The 18,839-nt window shown below is 45.3% G+C and overlaps 1 protein-coding gene across 13 annotated transcripts in view; it reads left to right on the top strand.

Annotated features, from left to right (window-relative positions):
• EPB41 (erythrocyte membrane protein band 4.1) overlaps window positions 1–18,839 on the top strand; it is a 162,525-nt gene that overhangs the window by 18,048 nt on the left and 125,638 nt on the right. Inside the window, exon 1 of one of the 13 annotated variants that reach the window (XM_079776689.1) lies at window positions 4,063–4,294. The exons of the other annotated variants lie outside the window; for them this stretch is intronic. The gene's annotated coding sequence lies outside the window, so the exon portion shown is untranslated. Of the gene's footprint in view, window positions 1–4,062; window positions 4,295–18,839 lie in introns of those variants that run through there. 13 annotated transcript variants of the gene reach the window in all.

Genomic DNA, 18,839 nt, shown 5'->3' with positions numbered 1-18,839 from the left:
AAAGTGTATCTATAAGAAATGGTACTTGAAAAGAAGTCTCCCACCAAAATATTGATGTTGGCTATTTCTGACTGATAGCTTTATGTTGATTGTAATTTTTCTTTTAATTTAACTATATAAGTACATATAGTTAAATATATCTATCTATATATATCTATATATCTTTGTTAATCCTCATTGATTTTTTTTTAGAGACAGTGGAAGGGAGGGAAGCAGGGAGAAAGAGAGAGGACACATCAATTGGTTGTCTCCCGTATATGCCCTGACTGGGACTGGGGATCAAACTTGTAACCCAAATACCTGCCCTTGATTGGGAACTAAGCCCATGACCCTTTGGTGTATAGGCCGACACTGTAACTACTGAACAATGCTAGCCAGGGCGCGTGCTCCCCCCCCACCCCCCCGCCTCTCTCTCTCTCTCTCTCTCTCTCTCTCTCTCTCTCTCTCTCTCTCTCCATATATATATATATATATATATATACACACACACACACACACACACACACACATATATATGTATTTTTTTTTATGAACAATTCAAGTCCTACTACTAAAAACAATCCCCCTAGAGAGGCATACCACTGTATGAACAGTAATTTTCCCAACCTGTTATAGCTTGCTTGATTTATCATTTGTGTTTAATAGGTCTAAAATGACTACAATTTTATGACCATGGGCAGGATGGAAAGCTCCACTCTTCATGTAATTTTGGTACCAGGATTGGTTTTTATTCAGTAGTGATTGTTCAGAACACTTTACTGTGTGCCCAGCTTTTCAAAGCCCTCTTCATCTCTTGTTACCCTCCCCACCCCAACAGACAAATGTTTTCCATGAGCCCTATCGTTGGGGTGTCAGGCCAGCTGCGTCCCTAATACGCCCATGTCCCAGATTTGGTAATGGCTCAGATTCCAACTGTGCCCCCACTCTACACCCTCTTTCTTTCAATCTCATCTCTTCCAGGTCATCGGAGGCCCCATCTACCCTCTCTGTCTTTCCCCACTGGTCACCACCTAATTTCGCCATCTGATTTTACCCTCTTTCATGCAGCTGGTGCTTGCTTTCGCTGGAGCTCAGTTTGCAGTGGGGAAGGATTAGGACCCTTTCATGCCTGTCTTTTTTTTTTTCTGCTTAGTGGCCTTGACCGCTCCTGGGGCTGACAGGCAGCCAGCAGGGCCTGTATTCCCTAGGAAGGAACGGGAGGGGTGGTGGGGGAGACAGTGGCGGGCTCAGCTGGCAGGCGGGATAGAGATGGCCCCTAGAGACCCTATCCTGGGGCTTGGAGCACGCCTCCGCCACCACCCAGATGTGTGCATGGAGCAGGCAGGGAGGGGCTCTGAGTTTCTGCCTAGGTGATTAGCTTCAGAAATGATGCTTGAGACCTTCATCCTTGGTACCCAATGGCAGCCTCTTCAGGGTGAGCTGGGGCTCAATGTCTGGTTTGCAGAGGCCTCTTTTGAGAGGACAGATGGGCATATGAGTAAGGGTAGTTTCTCTGCCTTCAGATTGGGCAGTAGTTACCCCCAACCCCCAATTATGTGTTGGGCCCAGCTATACTCAGGGACTGGGCATTTAACCTAGCTGGTGATGGTGTGCACCTAGTTAATAACAGAAATCTCCCTTGTGTGGATGGTCCTTTATAATTTACAGAGCTCTTTCATCTTCAGGCTAAAAGCTAGGACTAGAATTTAAGTCTTTCAGATTCTAAAGCCTGAGCTAACAGTTCTTGGTGTGGATTTTAAGAGTGGTTTACACCTGCCTGTGTAGTCATTTTCTGCTAGCCTGAGACCTCCAACTTTCTTCAGGGTGATGTTTATTAAATATTGTACACTCAGTGCATCAAAATAAGCCTCTTTAATATGCCGTGTCATTACCTAGCACTTCACAGCACAGAGAATATTGGTCTTTATGAATCTGAATTTGGTGGTAGAGGTGAGCTGTCTTGTGGATTTATCCTTCATGGTAGCAGATTTCCAGGTCTAGTTGTAGGAAGCCTCTGAGGCACAAAGGTGGTAGAGCTAGAGCTCCCCAATCAGAAGCATGGCTGAAAGGGAGATCGTAAAACAGGGGACCAGAGTATTCAAGAACAGGTGCTTCACCCCTAGTATACAGAATGACCTTGGCCATGTCATCTGACCTTATAAGCCTCAGCTTCCTTATATATAAAACTAGAGGCCCAGTGCATAAAAATTGTGCACTGGAGGGGGAAGGGGGGTCCCTCAGCCCGGCCTGCACCCTCTCTCAGTCAGACATCCCTCTCGCAGTCTGGGGCTCTCGTAGTCCAGGACCCCTCGCTCCTTACCGCCCGCCTGCAGTGGAGGCGGGAGAGGCTCCTGCCACTGCCGCTGCACTCGCCAGCTGTGAGCCCAGCTTCTGGCTGAGCGGCCTCCCCCTGTGGGAGTGCACTGTCCACCAGGGGGAAGCTGCAGTGTTGAGCGCCTGCCCCCTGGTGGTCAGTGCGCATCATAGCGACAGGTCATTCCGCCATTCGGTTGATTTGCATATTAGGGTTTTATTATATAGGATGACTTGTTCATTAAATGAAAAAGAGGGACAAAGTCCCTGCCCTCCTGGGGCTTATAGTCTAGTGGGTCTATACTGCAGCAGTTTATTGAGAAGGACAGCAAACAAATAATACATAATATAGTTGAGTCAGGTAGAAGTAAGTGCTGTGAAGTAAAATGAAAGCAGGACAAGGGGGTGTGAGTGGAGGCAGTTTCAGATAGGGTAGTCTGGTGGTCCTCTAGGGTTTCTCAGAATGTCTCAAACAGATAATTCATATAATGTGCTCAGTTCAGTGCTGACAATTGAGTGCTTAACAAATATATTATTATGATGTTAGCCAGCTCCACATCTCCCAGTCCATATTTTAGTGTCCAAATAGCAGTAATAATTCTGTAGCTCTTACTATGAGCTAGGCACTGTTCTAAGACCTCTACATATTTTAACTCATTTAATTCCTACAGCAAGTCTTATGAAGTAGAAATTATCATCCCATTTTATGGAGTCTGAAACAGGCACAGAGGAGGCCAAACCATTAAGGAGGGCTGGAGTTTGAGAATTGAACCTAGGTAGTCGGTTTCTTGAGGCTGAGCTGAGATGTGAGAGGGCTGTGATTAGATACTGAGACAGTGTAGCTGGCACATACAGGCTCTGATGTCAGATTGTCTGGCTTCTTATCCTGGCAGGTCTAAGCCTCTCTGCTTGGGCTTCTTCTCTGCAATGGGAATAGCAGAACCTGTCTTACCTTATAGAGACCATGCTTCAAACAGAGCCTTCTTTCTGCTCTGTGGGGCCCCAGCCTGTTCAGAGACCAACCTGGCAGGAAATGTGAAAGGTCAAGCGGCCTCTGAAACTTCTGAAAGGAAATAAAGGCACACAAGGCAATTGTCAGAGCAACCCTAAGTTCTGGTAGTTTTTTTTATGATTTTGAGGGTGCCAGGGCAGAATTAGGAGGTCCTTAAACACAGAAATCTTGGCGTGGCCACACTTAGCTTCCATTTCAGGCATTACACAGCTGCCAGGAGAGGTAACGTCTAATCAAATGTCAGGGTTAGAATGGCATCAAGAGATGGTCAAGTTACTAGAAGGGGAAACTGAGGCCCAGAAAAGCTCAGTGGCTTAACCAAGGTGCATGAGGGGGCAGTCAGCTGGAGTCATCTGGCAGCAACGTCAGCTTTCCCTGAGGCTTTCAAATCTCGGCCTGTTACCTGGCCCTCCTCCGGGTGGAAAGGGCCTCACCTTGGTCCCGGGCACTGGCTGCCTCCTTCCCCACGTGGGTGCCGCTGCAGGCCAAGAGCACCCGGACTCCTGAGCAGGTTCGACTTGCGCCTGCGCACACGCCGCCAGCCCCTTGCCTTTCCCCTCTTTTTTCTCCCCTCCCCATTCCTCACCGGCTAGGGGAGTGGGGAACCGGAGGAGTCAGAACTTGGCTTCAGCCAATGGGGTGACGGGCCGCGGCCCAGCCCCCTCCTCCCCTCCGGCACCGTCCAATAGAAATTTACTACAATGTTGTGGCGACCCGAGGGGGAGGGGCGCGCGCGGGCGGGCGGGCTGGCTGCGGGCCGGGCCGGCCTCGCTTCGCGGAGGGAAGGCGGGAGGGCGCGCGGCGCAGCCTCCAGCTCGCTCACTGGCTCCCTCCCTCCGCCGGTGGGTTAGTCTGTCAGTCCGCCTGCAGCCGGCGAGCCCGAGAGTCGCCGAGGGCCCGGAGCCTCGGACGCCGGCACCTCCTCCTGCCATTGTTCATCCGGCAGCTGCAGCGAGCGGTGGGCGCGGGACCCTGGTCCCCGGAGCGCCGGTGAGGCGAGGCGGCTGCAGCGTGCGGGCTGGGTGGCGGGAGGCGGGGCGCGGAGCTGTCCCCGAGGGGACGGTCCTGGCGGCCGCGGTGGCGCCGCAGCCTCTTTGTCTCCAGCCCGCCGCAGGCCCGGGCCGGGGGCTCTGGCGGTGCGGCCTCGGACGCGGGAGGCTGAGGGGCTGCAGCCGGGACGCGGCGGCCCGCGGAGAAAGAGGCGGGGCCGATCTCGGGGAGCGTTTCGAAGTTAGGCTTGGGGTTTGTTTCCGACGCGGGGAAATCTGTGCGGTCTGGTCCGTCCGTCATTGCCGGAGCCCTGGAAGGGAACCAAATGGAGGCGGATCGCGGGTTTCGGGCGGTGGAGGTGTGGTGTGCGGCGGCGGGGCGCTTTCTTCCGGACCGGGGAGCGGGCTGCCTGGAGGGGTCGGGCGCAACCCGAGGGGTGGCGAGAGCGCTGCGAGGACTTCCAGGCCTTCCCGCCATCGACTCCCGTGTCATTAAACAGATTCGCCCGCACGGGGGGCTCGCAGGCGCTCCCCCTCGGTCTTCACGGTCCCCGCGACCAAAGGGTTAAATCTATTCTCTCAGCGTCGTGACCTCCTTTTCCAGTTCGCGCATCTGTCGGCTTGGAAATCTTTCCTCCTGCTCGCCGGGCCCCCTCCTCCCCTTCCCGTCCATACCTGTGGAGGGACGGGGTGGAGGCTCACCCTCCAGGGTGCACCCGCAGGCTGTGCTTCCCGGTGGGGCTTTGCCCAGACGGGCTTCTTCTTCCCCGGCTCTGGCATTCTCTGGGAAGAGAAAGTGATCTCACGTGAAGCCTTGCTGACGGGTCGGTTTCTGGCCACATGACAGCGACTGTCATCCTGTTGTGTGTCTAACTGTACCCGCCATAAATGACTAGTCTGTGGAGACTCGCCGGGTTTTGGCGTGTATTGCTGATTAGGAGATAGTGGTGGTTTTTTTGTTTTGTTTTGTTTTGTTTTTAAAGAGATGCTGAGCTTTTTTTAGTAGTCTGGATGATTTCACAGCTGCTATTCTGTTCGTTCTGTTTTTAGGGAACATTGCAAGAAATGGTGATGCCTTGTATCCTGAATATTAGTATAGTGGGTTTATACTCTCTTGAGGATATACTGTGTTCAGTGCTGTTCATCATGTTGTCAGTATTCTCAGTTCCTGGCAAAAAACTTCCGTTGGTTTGATCCTTTTAATTAAGTATACATGCACACACATATGTAAGCTACCATCTATCTCGGTGTCTATGTCTCCCTTGTATAAAACTTCTCATCCCAATTTGGTGAGTGTAGCATTAACCCTTAACTTGTTATGGAAACTTAACTACTCTTCGTTTTCCTTTTCTCTAAATTAGAAACATGTAAGTTCTTTGTTGGCTGGACAGTTTTTGGCTTTATAAAATAGTTTCTCGGGATGTGATTGGTATAATCCATGTAGAGTATACAGCAGACTATCTGGCACGCAGGAAGCACTCAATAAATGGCAGATTTAAAAATGGGTATAATAACCGAGCATCAGGTTGCCTTGGAATGAAGGTGCTAATTCAGAGTGCTTTCTACAGAAAGGTTATAATTAAGGTAAAGATAGGCATTATTATTTTTTTTTTAAATTACTGATTTTTTACAGAGAGGAAGGGAGAGGGATAGAGAGTTAGAAACATTGATGTATCCTGCAGCCCCCTACTGGGGATGGAGCCTGAAACCCAGGCATGTGCCTGACCGGGATTCAAACTGGGGATCTTTCAGTCCATGGCCCACGGCTCTATCCACTGAGCCAAACCGGCCAGGGCGATAGGCATCATTTATATCCCTGGGGAAACTGAAGTACGGTATCTTTGCTACTATTGAAAGTGAACTCACTAGTAGACCCAACCTGAGCATGCTAACCTGAGTCCTTTCTCTTCTAGTAACAAAACTACACTTTTTTCCTTGTATAGTTGAATTCAGGCTTAGAAATAAATGTTTTTAATCTTTAGGCTTACCAAAATTCTCTCAACATTTATACTAGTGTATTATACCAAATGTATTATAAGTCTTTATACAATACTAGAGGCCCAGTGCACGAAATTCAGCCTGGCCTGCGCCCTCTCACAGTCTGGGAGCCCTTCGGGGATGTCTGCCTGCCGGCTTGGGCCTTATACAATTTGGCCTCAATCTACCTTTCCACCTTTATGCTTCCCCCCCTTTTTTTAGCTGCTTAACACAATAAAAATTTATTCTCAGTTTCTGTAGGTATTCTCCTTATTACGTATATTTTCCAACCAAAAAGAACTGTGCAGTAATAACCCATATTTTCCCACCTCTGTACCTCTGGCAATGTGATTTCATCTATGCTTGTCATATGTGTATATTCCTTCTGATTGTTTTCAGTTGTCTTACCTTAAAAATATTAACTATATTAGTAGTTTGAAATGTGAAGAAAAGTTCCCTATGTTGAAGGAACTTGACGGAATTTTTTGTTTTGTTTTGAAGTTTCTTTGAGCTTCATTATTGAATTTTCTTTAAATGGTGTTCATGAAAAGGATTTAAGTCCTAAGTACTGCATCCATGTGTGCAGCTCATGGTAAATGATGGTTGATGGTAGATTAAGAAAAGCTCTTAGGCTTCCATTCTACTCAGAGCTAAGAATTCCGACAATTAATGCTTGGAAACTCTGGCTGTCAGCAAATAGACTAAGCTAGAAGAATAAAGTTTTATCTTTTAGGTGGATCTCTGCTTGCTTTCCGCATCTCTTTCTTAGTGGTCTAAGGGCCAATATTTCCTATTTATTGCATTAAAGTAGTAAATATGGTGAATAAACCCGTGTTAAATCCTATTTATTGCATTAAAGTAGTAAATACGGTGAATAAACCCGTGTTTTAAAGTAGGGTTACCCTCAATAGAATATATAAAATAACATTATATAATAATTTATATAATATTAACAAAAAATATACAAATCTCCCTCTTTGTATATTTAAAAGTACTTCAATTTTATCTCCTTTTTTTTCCCCTTCAGAAGTGAGAAACACTTGTAAATTTACAAGTGACTTTTTAAAAATCCTCACCCAGGAATATTTTTATTGCTTTAGAGAGAGAGTAAGGGAAGAGAGAGAGAGAGAGAGAGAGAGAGAGAGAGAGAACATTGATCGGTTGCCTCCTGTATGCACCCCCACTGGGGGGGGGGGGGGAGAGAGAGAGAGAGAGAGAGAGAGAGAGAGAGAACATTGATCGGTTGCCTCCTGTATGCACCCCCACTGGGAATTGAACCTGAAGCCTTTTTTTGCAGAGAGAGGGAGGGGAGGGGGAAGGGGTACAGGACCAGGCTCAACCAACTGAGCCAGCCGGCCAGCCGGGCTTAAGTGATTTTAAATGATTCCTGTCTCCTCTGAAAAATGTGGTTGTGGTATTTTGTTGAGATATGACCTATATATTTTTCTTGTTGTTCTCTTCTGTCAGGTTTGTGCCCCACATGCAAAGTTCACCGGTATGATGTTTTCTTGTGTGCAGCTTGAATTTAACATTTCTGGAAATTATAGAGCTAGCTTTCCACCTCATTTCTTAGTTTATGCTCTTAATTTTGAATAGATTCATGTTATAGGAGAGAGCGTGCTTACAGTGCTATTTTGTTTCCTTCTTCCTGTTCCTAAGAAAGCTTTCAGGTAAGCGTGTCAGAGTGCTGCGTAGTAGTAATCAAGGGATTCTTGAATTCTCTGCAGGAACTTTGATATGCGTACCAGTAGATTGAGATTTAAAGTATGTTAGTCTATAATTTGTGATGTGAGTGGTCGGGCTTGCTTATATTGTATTCTGAGTGTTCAAATCCAATTTAATATTGGTGATCTGATATTATAACTTTAGAATAGCAGTGGCCATTGTGGGTTGAATTTGGTTCTTAAACCAGTAGGAGTGTAGGTTTATATCTTAATCTGTCTCCGTGTTATCTAAGAAGCAGGCCAGCCCAAGTGCTACCAGTATATTTTTCCAAGAGGCTCAACAGATTCATGATTGGTCATGTGCATATTTATATGCAGGTTAATTGCTACCTCTAAAGGAATTGTTTCCCCCCTATTGCTTGAGCATGGAATTACCTTATTTTGTTTGTCAGCTAAACAATAATAATTCTAATGAACAACTTTGCGGTGTTTTTTTTTCCCCCCTGAATAATGCCCTCAAAGATGAAACTTTTAAAAACTTTTAAAAGAGTTATAAAAATAACGTAATGATTCGTTACAGGCCTTATTTATGTAGAGAATTTAGAATGATTGGAAGGTAATTGGTTCATTGCATTTACTAGTATATTAGCTTTTAGTTAGAGAAGAGCCAGATTTCAAATATATATGTTAATTTTGTTGTCTAAGTTTGTTGGTATGTGACTGGTGATTTACTGTGTGTCCTTTTTATGAGTGGGGTCATGATTTGTTCAGTACAATGCAGTATAACAAACACTTGGATGTACACACTGGGTTAGGTTAGTATTTTTATTTACTCTGCTTCTATTTAAGGAATACAGTGAGAAGGATAATGAAAATAGGTATAGCCCGGCCAGCATGGCTCAGTGGTTGAACGTTGACCTATGAACCAGGAGGTCACGGTTTGATTTCTGGTCAGGGCACATGCCCGGGTTACAGGCTTGATCCCCAGCGTGGGGTCTGCAGGAGTCAGCCAATCAATGATTCTCTCCCATCACTAATGTTTCTATCTCTCTCTCCCTTTCCCTTCTTCTCTGAAATCAATAATAAAAATATATTTTTTTAAAAAAGAAAGAATCTGAGAGAATCTGATTATGATCAAAGTCTGTTTACACTTATTTTTGTTAATTATTTTTATTAAAATGGGATTATACCCATCTTGAAGTATTTGAAAATAAATTGGCTAGCTCTTTTAACTTTAAAGAAAAGCAACATACCATGAGCATGGCCAATACAATTCAAGGAATGACTTGGAGAGACTTTAATATACCCTACCCCCTAATCTTCATCAGCTTTCTCCCTAAGTCACGTAAGTAAATATGCTACCCCTAAAACCCCTTCTATATAGAAATTCCAGAGCCATTCTGGCATCATGTTTATTTTATTATTTATTATTTTAGTGCATTAATACCAGTTCTCATTTTGTAGTTATCTCTTATTATCTCCAAGATAAATCCATATGGATTAAATTGTGATTGTTTATTAAATTGCTACTCTCTCCCTTCCATGGCTGAAGGCTCTTTGAGTCACTTCCACTCAATTAATCTAGGGTCTCTTCTGTCATTCTTAATTTTCAGAGCAATCTCTATTTGTAGAAATTAAAGTTGTTTCTGAGCTATGTGGAGTGGACTTTGGATAGCGTTGAAGTAATCTTGCAGATTGGGTAGGAAGAGGCAGGATTGTCTGATGAAATGGATGCGAACTATGACTAAATATGTATATTGATAAATAAGATTGGAAGAAGCAGTAGATACTCTACTCATATTATCTATTCTATCTGTATTCAATGTGTGTCTATAATTCTATTTATTAATATTTATCTACTGATAGGGATTGGAGCACCTCAATTTTTTTTTGGAAAATAAGTGGAAATCAGAAGATAAAATAGGATATAATGTGTATTCCTATGTGTAATTCTGATTTACAAATGCAACCTACCTGCTCTTTGTGCCTTCTATCTTCTATAAAAATTATCCTAATCCAAATTAACTTTTGGTAGGCCCTCTTACATGCCTGAATTGTAGCACTGGACATAACATAGACTGATGTTTATATACTTTCTACATTAATATTCACTCAGAAAACTTTTATATTACATTTTGATAATATCTGCATTAAACCATAAAAAGTTATGGTTAAAAGTCTTGAGTGAGAAACTCTCAGTGATTTAATGTTAAAGCATAGGGTTATTTTGAAATAGTTAAATTTAAGACTGTGACCCACAAGTGTAATAGAAATGTATACTTTTGGTAATTTGTGAATATACAATAATATGCCAAGCTTCATTTGTGATTGCTGTTTAGCCATTACTTAATGCTTACATAAATTAAGTAACCCTATCAGAATCATTTTAACGCAATGCTAAATGCTGTATTTTAAAATATATATTTTTATTGATTTTAGAGAGAGAGGAAGGGAGAGGGTGATAGAAACATCATCAAATGGCTGCCTTCTTCTGGGGATCGAGCGGAAACCTGTGCATGTGCCCCTAATGGGAATCCACCAGGAATTAACCGGTGACCTCTTGGTGCATGGGTTGATGCTCAACCACTGAGCCACACTGGCCAGGCCTAAATGCTATCTTAACAGTATAACTTTTTTTTTAACAGTATAACTTTTAATACAAAAATCAAATATCGTATAAAAAAAGCATTATTTTAATTGATATGTCAAGTATGTATTTTAATTTACCAATTTGATGTTCTATATGTATTCAAGTGAAAAGTGTTTCACCTTAAAAATAGACTTGGTACAAATTGTTGAAATTCATTTCCCCCCACTACTTACCCCCCAGTTTTGACCATATGGCAGAACTGTCAAGAGCTCCAAGGATTTTAAGCCCTCAAATTTTACCTGCCAACCTGTTTCAGTGTGCGACAGGGACACATGGAAGGCAGTTTAAAGTGAAGGCTTTTTTTTGCTACCACCCACTTGCTGTTTTTTGCCCTTTTATCTTTTTAATGATTCAGAGAATTGATACTGTTGCTAACTTACTACCTGCAAGAGTCCTGCTAGTTTTGATGGTATTACGTAATTATATAAATCTTTGCATGGTGTCATATGATGTTGTATATATGTCCTCCCACACATGTCTTTAGAGTAATTTCTTTCCATCTGGTGTTGGAAATGAGCTCTTTGTGAGGTTATTTTTAAATCTTCAAGCTTTCTGGCATCCTCAATACTTGAAACAACGCAATTGCTTCTGAAGGCAAGAAAATTCAGATAGTATATTTAGTGCTTTTTTTCCAGTGAAAATGTAAAAAGTATTTTATTTCAGAAATCATATCCTGCGTTCCAAGCAAGCAAAACATGTATTTTATGTTTATATAGTCTCCAGATAATTTTGTTAGGTAGGAAAAAAATTAAGTCAGTTGTTGCCAAGTAAATTAAGTAAAGGAGAAGTACTTAAGGGAAAGGAGGCCAAGAATAAGAAACCTGTTAAAGGGAAGAGGTTTTAAAGATATTTTATTCTCTGGAGGTTTATTGGTATCCTCTTCTGAACTCTTGCAGCATTTATTTGTTCCACACCATATTTGTCATGTATTGTTTTATATTGCATATAAAATTTGTATTCCTAATGAGATTATCAGCTTCTGGAGGGCAAAAGATCAACGTCATGTCTTTCATTGTCTTCCCCATTCTCCCAAACACAAATATTGCTTAGTATAGTAGCTAGGTACATAACATAGGGAACACACTAGACATACAGAGGTGTTGTGAGAATGTGAATTCCAGGATAATTAAGATTTAAGACCTGGGTTATAATTTTGACTCTGCTTCTGATTACCTCTCTCTTTATATGTGTAAATGTATCCTAATTTCTTGGACAGTAAGATTCAGAGGCATAGCCAGGTAGCTCAGTTGGTTAGAGTGTCATTTTGAGTTGCAAGGTTGCGGATTTGATCCCCAGTCAGGGCTCATACAAGAATCAACCAATGAATGCATAAATAAGCGGAACAACAGATCAATGTCCTGCTCCTACCCTCCCTTTCTCTCTCTCTCTAAAACCAATTTTTTTAAAAAAGTAAGGTGCAGATTTATGACATTTTACTCCTCTCCTAAGAATAAAGATGTTATCCTTCATAACTACAATACTATTATCAGACCTAAGAAAATGAACAATTTTTCATAATAACCAATATCCAATTCATATTTTTTTAAAAAAAACTGATGTCATCTACTAACTGATGTTAATTCCCTTTTACTTTTGTTAAAATCTGAACTCATGGAAATGTGGAGAATAATCTTTGGTTAAGAAGAATAATTTTTGCATCTTGACCCATACCTTTTTCTCCTTCAATTTGGTATTTATTGTGTGTATATTATTATTTTTTATAAACAACGATAGCTATGTAGAAATATATGGTTTTGTCTAGTGGTGATCTTTGGATTTTATTCAGACTTACACTGTAACATTTTTAAGTCTGCGTGTCTGAAGACCCATTTCACAGCAACCCTGGCTTCATAGCTTCATTTCCGGGTTGGTATGACACGGTCATGTGGTTGATGTCTCCATTGTTCCTTTTATCTTTTGCAGCAGATGTGAAAGTAAACACACAAGGTGAAAAACAGGAAGGCGTTGGGCTGGTGTTCGTTGGGAGGGTATTTTTGCAGGGTAACTTGTACATAAGGCACCTGAAATCTGTGCCTTGAATCTGTGTGACTTTCGGCAGATACAGAAAGATATGCCTTGAGAAAGCAAATGATTTTGCAGTTTAAGGAATTCATGAATTTGCGTGTATTTTTGCATTTAAACATATTGGAGAAGTGAGATAGCGTGTTCCCCTTTTTGTTTGAAAGCGAGAACTGATGTATGAATTTTATAGTTGCCACAATTCTGGGTTCTTCTTACCTATAGAATATTTTTAATAAGGAAATGTGGAGTGTTTTGTTGTTGGATATCTGTTCTAATATCATTACACTTGAACTTTTTCAAAAGCTAAAACGTAAGACAGCATATTTCTATATGGCTTTTATCTTTGTTCCTAAGAAAGGGAATTGACACATACCAAATGCTAGCTATATATCAGGTACTACTCTCCATATATGCTAAGTGCATATATTAAATTGAAATATTTCCATCTTTGACATTCAATCCACAATGACTTTTTATGCTTTGGTGAAATCCCTTCTTTTCCCCTTTCCTCTCTCTTCCTCTCTCTCTTTCCACTTTCCTTCTCCTTCTTCTCTTAAATAATTATCTCCCATACTTTTGCTAATCAGTTCTCTATTTATAGTATTTCAGAGACAATGTGATGTAGCAGCTAATAAGAATACGGATTTGGAATCAGATAGTCCTGGGTTTACAGTAAGCTTCATTTTTGATAGGAAAAAAACTACTTTCTATCTTAATAAATAAAAGTCAGAATCTTCCAGAATTGGCTTTAGAAGGAAATTCTGCAAATGGGGTGAAATAATTGGGGTTCACAGCAAGATCTTTTGATCCCTTGAGGAATCCCTTGTAGACATTAGGGAATCCCTTGTTGCTTTCTTTTTAATTTTCTGTCCCAGAGATGAGTCTTCTCTTAACACTCCTGTAGTACGCAGCTGAGACCAGGCTAGAACATTTAGTACTTTACTAAAGGCTCAGAGATACAAAAGGGACATGAGCGCAGAGTTACTAGTATGCTTCTGTGTCATCTGGCTCACATGATCAATTTGTGGTCTTCTATTGGGATGCCTCCTTCTTGACTGCAACACATCTATCTGCCTTCCGGTGGCAGACACCATTTCTAAATCTACCTGGGAATGCCTCCAGCATATCCAGATTGGTCTAAACCCGAGGAGAAAGCCCAGGAAAAAGGGGGGTTCTCTATCTTACTAGCTATGGTTATATCTCAGAGAGGACCCATTTCTTGCTTGTGATCAACACCAGGTCTATACAACCCTTAGGGGAAATCACAGTTCCCATAGAATATCATTACTATTCACAGAAGAGAAATACAAACAGTAGAGGGGTTTTGGGGTAGATGTATGGGGGTTCCTTTTAATCATTTACCTTAGATCCGTGGTCGGCAAACTGCGGCTCTTTGGCCCCTTGAGTGTGGCTCTTCCACGAAATACCACGGCCTGGGCAAGTCTATTTTGAAGAAGTGGTGTTAGAAGAAGTTTAAGTTTAAAAAATTTGGCTCTCAAAAGAAATTTCAATCGTTGTACTGTTGATATTTGGCTCTGTTGACTAATGAGTTTGCCGACCACTGCCTTAGATCATAACAATCTCCGACCACAGCTCAATAATTTGGCACAAAACAGCTCTCAATAAATATTGCCTTCCCACTCTTTGATTCTTAATACCATTTGATACCCAAGGATCTATCCTTTAGTTTGTTGTAATTCTTTTTTAAAATATATTTTTATTGATTTCAGAGAGAGGAAGGGAGAGGGAGAGAGAGGTAGAAACATCAATGTTGAGAGAGAATCATTGATCAGCTGCCTCCTGCACACCCCACACTGGGGATTGAGCCTACAACCCCGGGCATATACCCTAACCAGGAATCAAACCGTGATCTCCTGGTTCATAAGTCAACACTCAACCGCTGAGCCGAGCCAAGCCAGCCAGGCTAGTTTGTTGTAATTCTGTCTCAGAGTTTTGCTTGAGGAAATCCTAAGCACTTAATCAGTCCAAAGTTTGGCAGAGGACAGTAGTGATAAACATAGCTTGGTGTGATCAAGATGGAATACCTGGTGCCCTGAGCAAGCTGAATTTAAATGTTAAAGGGGATGTCCTTTGTATCACAGACTATTAATACCAGAAGGGGATATGGAAGTGGGCTATTGATACAAGGTTCCTGGACTTGTTTCTAAGATAGGAAAAGAGTAATAAGGTCAAAGACCTTTGTAGTCACAGCTCAGATTTAGAATCCTGGCTCTGATACTGATTAGCTGTGTGTATTTAGGCAAGTTACTTATCTTCCCTGTTTCTCAGTTTCTTCAGCTGTTAAATTTATATAACATTTAACATCCTAAACCTATCTTTTAGAATTGCTGAAAAGATTAGAAATATATATGCTTAACATAGTACTTTGCACATAGTGGACACTTAATGAATAAGAACTAATTATTATTATTATCCTATCTAATAAAAGAGTAATATGCAGATTGATCATCACTGCAACACACAATATCGCTGCCCCCATGTGGTCAAAGATCCTGCCCCCATGTGGACACAAGATGGCCACCACAAGATGGCCAGCAGGAGAGGGCAGTTGGGAGGCACCCGGTCTGCAAGGGAGGGCAGTTGAGAGGGACCAAGCCTGCAAGGGGGGGCAGTTGGAGGTGATCAACCCTGCAGGAGAGGGCAGTTAGGGGTGACCAGGCCGGCAGAGGAGGGAAGTTGGGGGCAAACAGGCTGGCAGCAGAATGGTTAGGGGGTGATCAGGCTGGCAGGCAGAAGTGGTTAGGGGCAATCAGGAAGGCAGGCAGGCAAGCAGTTGGGAGCCAGCAGTCCTGGATTGTGAGAGGGATGTTCGATTGCCCATTTAGGCCCGATCCTGGTGGGATCGAGCCTAAACGGGCAGTCGGACATCCCTTGAGGGGTCCCATATTGGCGAGGGTACAGGCTGGGCTGAGGGACAACCCCCCTCCGTGCATGAATTTCGTGCACCGGGCCTCTAGTTTTATTTATTTATTTTTATTTATTTTTATTTTTATTTTATTTTATTTTATTTTTTTAAAATTTCTTTATTGATTAAGGTGTCACATATTTGTCCTCATCCCCCCATTCCCATCCCACACCCCTCCCCATGGATGCCCCAACCCCCTGTTGAACTTAACCATTGGTTAGGCTCATATGCATGCACACAAGACCTTTGGTTGATCTCTCCCCCCTCCCCCCACCCTCCCCTATCCTCCCTCTGAGGCCCGATAGTCGGATCGATGCCTCCTTGTTTCTGGTTCTGTTCTTGTTCATCAGTCTATGTTGTTCATCATTTCCCCTAGATGAGCGAAATCATGTGTCACTAGAGATATACTTATAAGAATTGAATGTGCGACGAGCAATAATAGTTATGCTGACAGGCAAATGAATCAGTCTGTAGTGAGTTTCTTTCTGGACCAACAGTTCTTTTGAGACCCAATATCAATGTCCACCAGTTCCCTATGAGTACATGTCGGCACTGACCCCTCAGCTCTGGATGGTGGACAAATGGTGGTAATGCAGGTCCGACTCCCTCTGGTTTGGTCTCGGCTGAACCCAGGGGCACGGCTTCACCCGGATCCAGGGGCCCACGGCCTCACCCGGACCCAGGACCCAGCCTCACCCGGATCCAGGGGCACACGGCCTCGCCCAGACCCAGGATTCAGCTTCACCCGGACCCAGGGGCGCATGGCCTCACCCGGACCCAGGGACGCGTGGCCTCTCCCGGGCCCGGGATCCAGCCTCACCCGGATCCAGGGGCACACGGCCTCGCCCGGACCCGGGATCTAGCTTCCCCCGGACCCAGGGGCACGTGGCCTCACCCGGACCCAGGGGCGCGTGGCCTCTCCCAGACCCAGGGTCACGTGGCCTCACCCAGATCCAGGGGCCCACGGCCTCACCCGGACCCGGGACCCAGGCTCACCCGGATCCAGGGGCCCATGGCCTCACCCGGACCCGGGACCCAGGCTCACCCGGATCCAGGGGCCCACGGCCTCACCCGGACCCGGGGCCCAGGCTCACCCGGATCCAGGGGCCCACGGCCTCACCCGGACCCGGGACCCAGGCTCACCCGGATCCAGGGGCCCACGGCCTCACCCGGACCCGGGACCAGGCTCACCCGGATCCAGGGGCCCATGGCCTCACCCGGACCCGGGATCTAGCTTCCCCCGGACCCAGGGGCACGTGGCCTCACCCGGATCCAGGGGCCCACGGCCTCACCTGGACCCGGGGCCCAGGCTCACCCGGATCCAGGGGCCCACGGCCTCACCCGGACCCGGGGCCCAGGCTCACCCGGATCCAGGGGCCCACGGCCTCACCCGGACCCGGGACCCAGGCTCACCCGGATCCAGGGGCCCACGGCCTCACCCGGACCCGGGACCAGGCTCACCCGGATCCAGGGGCCCATGGCCTCACCCGGACCCGGGACCCAGCCTCACCCGGATCCAGGGGCACACGGCCTCACCCAGACCCAGGATTCAGCTTCACCTGGACCCAGGGGCGCATGGCCTCACCCGGACCCAGGGGCGCGTGGCCTCTCCCGGGCCTGGGTCCCAGCCTCACCCGGATCCAGGGGCACATGGCCTCGCCCGGACCCGGGATCTAGCTTCCCCCGGACCCAGGGGCACGTGGCCTCACCCGGACCCAGGGGCGCGTGGCCTCTCCCAGACCCCGGGTCGCGTGGCCTCACCCGGATCCAGGGGCCCACGGCCTCACCCGGACCCGGGACCCAGGCTCACCCGGATCCAGGGGCCCACGGCCTCACCCGGATCCAGGGGCCCACGGCCTCACCCGGGACCCAGGCTCACCCGGATCCAGGGGCCCATGGCCTCACCCGAACCCGGGGCCAGGCTCACCCGGATCCAGGGGCCCACGGCCTCACCCGGACCCGGGACCCAGGCTCACCCGGATCCAGGGGCCCACAGCCTCACCTGGACCCGGGACCCAGGCTCACCCGGATCCAGGGGCACACGGCCTCACCCAGACCCAGGATTCAGCTTCACCTGGACCCAGGGGCGCATGGCCTCACCCGGACCCAGGGGCGCGTGGCCTCTCCCGGGCCTGGGACCCAGCCTCACCCGGATCCAGGGGCACACGGCCTCGCCCGGACCCGGGATCTAGCTTCCCCCGGACCCAGGGGCACGTGGCCTCACCCGGACCCAGGGGCGCGTGGTCTCTCCCAGACCCAGGGTCGCGTGGCCTCACCCGGATCCAGGGGCCCACGGCCTCACCCAGACCCGGGACCCAGGCTCACCCGAATCCAGGGGCCCACGGCCCGGGCCTCTAGTTTTAAATAACATTTAAAATTCAGCTTATACATGACATATATGTTCTGATCTTGGCTTTTTTGATACCTTTATTGAGGTATAATTAACATAACATACAATTTACCCATTTAAAATGTACAATTCAATGTTTTGTAGTATGTTCGCAGGGTTGTACAGTCATCATCTCAATCTAATTTTAGAACACTTTTGTCCCCCCAAAAGAAACCACATACCCATTATCAGTCAATCCCCATTTCCCACCCTGCAACTCCAGCACTAGGCAACCATTAACTACTTTATATCTTTCTAGATTTGCCTATTTTGGATATCTCATATAAATGAAATAATATAATATGTGGCCTTTTGTGATTGGCTTATTTCATTTATGATAGCATTTTCCGGGTTCGTCCGTTTAGTAGCATGTATCAATAGCTCATTAATAGTTCATTCATTTTTTTTTGCTGAATAATATTTCATTATGTGGTTGTACTACATTTTATTTATCCATTCATCAGCTGATGGACATTTGGCTTGTTTCTACTTTTTGACAATTATGAATAATGCTGCTGTGAACATTCATGCACAAATATTTGTGTGAACATGTTTTAATTTATCCTGAGTATATTCCTAGGAGAGGAATTGTTGCATCATATGTGAATAACATTTTGAGGAACCGTCCTTGGTTATTATTATTTTTTTAAATATATTTTATTGATTTTTTTATTTTTTATTTTTTTATTTTATTGATTTTTTACAGAGAGGAAGAGAGAGGGATAGAGAGTTAGAAACATCGATGAGAGAGAAACATCGACCAGCTGCCTCCTGCACACCACCTACCGGGGATGTGCCCACAACCAATGTACATGCCCTTGACCGGAATCGAACCTGGGACCTTTCAGTCTGCAGACCGATGCTCTATCCACTGAGTCAACCGGTTTCGGCCCTTGGTTATTTTTTTAATCATTTTTT

The sequence above is a fragment of the Cnephaeus nilssonii genome (assembly GCF_951640355.1).
Source record: "Cnephaeus nilssonii genome assembly, chromosome: 7".
In the NCBI taxonomy this organism is placed as follows: domain Eukaryota; kingdom Metazoa; phylum Chordata; class Mammalia; order Chiroptera; family Vespertilionidae; genus Cnephaeus; species Cnephaeus nilssonii.
The sequence above is the reverse complement of the archived record's forward strand: the minus strand, read 5'-3'. Positions and strand labels throughout refer to the sequence as shown.